Genomic DNA, 6,000 nt, shown 5'->3' on the forward strand with positions numbered 1-6,000 from the left:
ACACTCCGACGAGCGTACACTCAGAGGAGCGCACTCTCAGACGAGTGCACACTCAGACAAGCGCACACTCAGAGGAGTTCACACAGACGAGTGCACAGTCAGAGGAGCTCACACTCAGGGGAGCGCGCACTCAGGGGAGCGCACATTCAGGGGAGCACACACTCAGGGAAGTGCACACTCAGGGGAGTGCACAGAGGAGCTCACACAGACGAGTGCACACCCAGAGGAACTCACATTCAGAGGAGCGCACACTCATAGGAGCTGACACTCAGACGAGCGCACATCCAGGGGAGCGCACACTCAGAGGAGATCATACCTAGAGGAGCACACACTCAGACGAGCGTACACTCAGAGGAGCACACTCTCAGACGAGTGCACACTCAGACGAGCACACACTCAGAGGAGTTCACACAGACGAGTGCTCACTCAGAGGAGCTCACACTCAGGGGAGCACACTCAGGGGAACGCACACTCAGGGGAGCGCACATTCAGGAGAGCGCCCACTCAGGGCCGTGCACACTCAGGGGAGCGCACAGAGGAGCTCACACAGACGAGTGCACACCCAGAGGAACTCACATTCAGAGGAGCGCACACTCATAGGAGCTGACACTCAGACGAGCGCACATTCAGGGGAGCACACACTCAGGGGAGTGCACACTCAGGGGAGCACAACTCAGACGAGCAGGCACTCAGCAGAGCACGCACTCATATGAGCGCACACTCAGAGGAGATGACACTCACAGCGCACGCTCAGATGAGTGCACACTCAGAAGAGCACACTCAGACGAGCGCACAGAGGAGCTCACCCAGACGAGTGCACACTCAGAGGAGCTCACACTCAGAGGAGCGCACACTCAGAGGAACACACACTCAGAGGATCTCACACTCAGAGGAGTGCACACACAGAGGAGCTCACACACAGACGAGCGCACATCCAGGGGAGTGCACACTCAGAGGAGATCATACTCAGAGGAGCACACAGCCAGACGATCGTACACTCAGAGGAGCACACTCTCAGATGAGGGCACACTCAGGGGAGCGTGCACTCAGGGGAGCGTACACTCAGAGGAGCCCACACTCAGACGAGCGCACACTCAGAGGGTCGCGCACTCAGAGGAGATCATACCTAGAGGAGCACACACTCAGACGAGCGTACACTCAGAGGAGCACACTCTCAGATGGGTGCACACTCTGACGAGCGCACACTCAGAGGAGCTCACACAGACGAGTGCACACTCAGAGGAGCTCACACTCAGGGGAGCGCACACTCAGGGGATCGCGCACTCAGGGGAGGGCACATTCAGGGTGCACGCACTCAAGAGGGTGCACACACAGGAAAGCGCACAGAGGAACTGACACAGACGAGTGCACATCCAGAAGAACTCACAGAGGGGTGCACACTCAGGGGAGCGCACACTCAGGGGAGCGCACAGAGGAGCTCACACAGAATAGTGCACACCCAGAAGGAACTCACACTCAGAGGAGCGCACACTCATAGGAGCTCACACTCAGACGAGTGTGCATTCAGGGGAGAGCATTCTCAGGGGAGTGCACACTCAGGGGAGCGCACACTCAGACGAGCTCACACTTGGGAGCACGTACTCAGAGGAGTGCACACTCAGGTGAGCACACACTTAGATTAGCTCACACTCAGGGAAGCACAATCTGGAGAGCCCACACTCAGGGGAGTACACACTCGGGAACACACACTCAGTCAAGCATGGACTCAGGGGATCTCATACACAGAGGAGTGCACATTTAGAGGAGCCCACACTGAGACGAGCACACACTCAGGGGGGCGCACACTCAAAGGAGCGCACACTCAGGGGAGCACATACTCAGGGGAGCGCGCACTCAAGGGAGTGCACACTCAGAGGAGTGCACACCCAGACGAGCACACACTCAGAGGAGCATGCACTCAGATGAGCACACACTCAGAAGAGATCGCACTCAGCGAGCGCACACTCAGAGAGCACATTTTCAGATGAGTGCACACTCGGACGAGAGCACACTCAGAGGAGCTCACACAGACGAACACACACTCAGAGGAGCTCACGAACACACACTCAGAGGAGCTCACACTCAGAGGAGTGCACACTCTGAGGATCGCAGCTCAGACAAGTGCTCACTCAGAGGGACACGCACGCTGGGAGCACACACTCACTGGAGCACACACTCAGGGGAGCACACACTCAGGGGAGTGCACACTCAGGAGAGTGCACACCCCCGACGAGCATGCACTCAGGGGAGCATGCACTCAGATGACCACACACTCAGATGAGATCACACTCAGATGAGTGCATAATCAGAGGAACTCACACTCTGGGGAGCACACACTCAGTGGAGCACGCACACAGGGGAGCGCGCACTCAGGATAGTGTGCACTCAAGGGAGGGCACACTGAGGGGCACGTACACTCAGTGGAGCGTGCACTCGGGGAGAACACTTTCAGAGGAGCACACACTCAGATGAGCGCACACTCAGAGGAGTTGACACTCACAGCGCACACTCAGATGAACGCACACTCAGAACAGAACACTCTCAGACGAACGCACATGCAGATGAGCGCACAGAGGAGCTCACGCAGATGAGTGCACACTCAGAGGAGCTCACACTCAGAGGAGTGCACACTCAGAAGAGCTCACACTCAGACGAACACACACTCAGAGGAGCTCACACTCAGAGGAGCACACACTCATAGGAGCTCACACACAGACGAATGCACACCCATGGGAGCGCAAACTCAGAGGAGATCATACTCAGAGGAGCACACACTCTGACAAGCGTACACTCAGAGGAGCACACTTTCAGATGAGTGCACACTCAGACAAGCGCACACTCAGAGGAGTTCACACAGATGAGTGCGCACTCAGAGGAGCTCACACTCAGGGGAGCACACTCAGGGGAGCACACATTCAGGGGAGCACACACTCAGGGCAGTGCATACTCCGGGGAGCGCACAGAGGAGCTCACACAGACGAGTGCACACCCAGAGGAACTCACATTCAGAGGAGTGCACACTCATAGGAGCTGACACTCAGACGAGCACACATTCAGGGGAGCACACACTCAGGGGAGTGCACACTCAGAGGAGATGATACTCACAGCGCACGCTCAGATGAGTGCACACTCAGAAGAGCACACACAGATGAGCGCACAGAGGAGCTCACCCAGACAAGTTCACACTCAGAGGAGCTCACACTCAGAGGAGCGCACGCTTAGAGGAGCTCACACTCACAGGAACACACACTCAGAGGAGCTCACACTCAGAGGGACACACACTCAGAGGATCTCACACTCAGAGGAGTGCACACTCAGAGGAGCTCACACAGACGAGCGCACATCCAGGGGAGTGCACACTCAGAGGAGATCATACTCAGAGGAGCACATACCCAGACAGTCGTACACTCAGAGGAGCACACTCTCAGATGACGGCACACTCAGGGAAGCATGAACTCAGGGGAGTGCTCACTCAAACGAGCCTTCACTCAGGGGTGCATGCACTCAGATGAGCGCACACTCGCAGGGGATCACACTCACAGGACCGCACACTCAGATGAGCGCACACTCAGAGGAGCTGACACTCAGAGGAACGCACACTCATAGGAGCTCACAATCAGACGAGCGCACACTCAGAGGAGCTCGCACTCAGAGGAGCGCGCACTCATGGGAGCTCAAACACAGACGAGCGCGCACCCTGGGAGCACATAGAGGAGCTCACGCAGACGAGTGCACACTCAGAGGAGCTCACACTCAGAGGAGTGCACACTCAGAAGAGCTCACACTCAGACGAACACACACTCAGAGGAGCGCACACTCATGGGAGCTCAAACACAGACGAGTGCACACCCATGGGAGCGCACACTCAGAGGAGATCATACTCAGAGGAGCACACACTCAGACGAGCATACACTCAGCAGAGCACACTCTCAGACGAGTGCACACTCAGACAAACGCACACTCAGAGGAGCTCACACAGACGAGTACACACTCAGAGGAGCTCACACTCAGGGGAGCACACACTCAGGGGAGCACACACTCAGGGAAGTGCACAGAGGAGCTCACTCAGACGAGTGCACACCCAGAGGATCTTACATTCAGAGGAGCGCAAACTAATAGGAGCTCACACTCAGATGAGCACACTCTCAGAGGCGCGCACTCAGGGGACCGCACACACAGGGGAGTGCGCGCTCAGACGTGGGCACACTCAGGGGAGCGCACATTCTGGGGAGCGCGCACTCAGGGGAGCGCACCCTCAGGGAAGCGCACAGAGGAGCTCACACAGAAGAGTGCACACCCAGAAGAACTCACATTCAGAGGAGCGCACACTCCTAGAAACACACACACAGACGAGTGAACTTTCAGGGGAGCGCACACTCAGACGAGCATGCACTCAGCGGAGCACGCAGTCAGATAAGCGTACACTCAGAGGAGATGACAGTCACAGTGCACACTCAGATGAGCACGCACTCAGAAGAGCACACTCTCCAACGAGCACACACTCAGATGCGTGCACAGAGGAGCTCTCCCAGACGAGTGCACACTCAGAGGAGCTCACACTCAGAGGAGCACACACTCAGAGGAGCTCACATTTAGACGAACACACACTCAGAGGAGCTCACACTCAGAGGACCGCACACTCATAAGAGCTCACACTCAGATGAGCGCACACCCAGGGGAGCGCTCACTCAGAGGAAATCATACTCAGAGGAGCACACACTCAGATGAGCGTACACTCAGAGGAGCACAGTCTCAGACGAGTGCACACTCAGACAAGTGCACACTCAGAGGAGCTCACACAGGCCAGTGCACACTCCGAGGAGCTCACACTCAGGGGAGCGCACACTCAGGGGAGTGCGCACTCATGGGAGGGCACAAAGGAGCTCACACAGATGAGGGCACACACAGAGGAGCTCACACTCAGAGGAGCACACACTCAGGGGAGAGCACAGACAAGCGTGCACTCAGGGGAGCGTGCACTCAGGGGAGCACGCACTCAGAGGAGCACACACTCAGAGGAGCTCACACTCAGATGAGCACACACTCAGGGGAGCAGACACTTGGAGGGGATCACACTTAGAGGAGTACACACTCAGACGAGTGCACATTCAGAGGAGCTCAAATTCAGGGGAGTGCACACTCAGGGGAGTGCATAATCAGGGCATTGCACGCTCAGGGGAGTGCACACTCAGAGGAGCATGCACTCAGGGGAGCGCGCACTCAGACGAGCATGCACTCAGAGAAGCGCATAGTCAGGGGAGTGCACATTCAGGGGAGCGCACATTCAGGGGAGCGCACAGTCAGACGAGCGCACACTCTGGGGAGCATGCACTCAAACGAGTGTGCACTCAGGGGAGCACACAGTCAGATTTGCGCACACTCAGAGGAGATCACACTCACAGGAGTGGACACTCAGAGGAGTTCACAGTCAGAGGAGCACACACTCAGAAGAGCTCACATTTATACGAACACACACTCAGAGGAGTTCACACTCAGTGGACCACACTCTCATAGGAGCTCACACTCAGATGAGTGCACACCCAGGGGAGCGCACACTCATTGGAGATCATACTCAGAGGAACACACACTCAGATGAGCGTACACTCAGAGGAGCACAATCTCAGACGAGTGCACACTCAGACAAGTGCACACTCAGAGGAGCTCACACAGACCAGTGCACACTCAGAGGAGCTCACACTCAGGGGAGCGCACACTCAGGGGAGCGCGCACTCAGGGGAGTGCGTAATCAGGGCATTGCACGCTCAGGGGAGCACACACTCAGAGGAGCGTGCACTCAGGGGAGCACACACTCACACGAGCACGCACTCAGAGGAGCGCATACTCAGGGGAGTGCACATTCAGGGGAGCACACATTCAGGGGAGAGCACAGACGAGCACACACTCTGGGGAGCGCGCACTCAAACGAGTGTGCACTCAGGGGAGCACGCACTCAGTTGAGCGCACACTCAGCGGAGATCACACTCACAGGAGTGCACACTC

Source organism: Macaca thibetana, chromosome 4 (assembly GCF_024542745.1).
Source record: "Macaca thibetana thibetana isolate TM-01 chromosome 4, ASM2454274v1, whole genome shotgun sequence".
NCBI lineage: Eukaryota > Metazoa > Chordata > Mammalia > Primates > Cercopithecidae > Macaca > Macaca thibetana.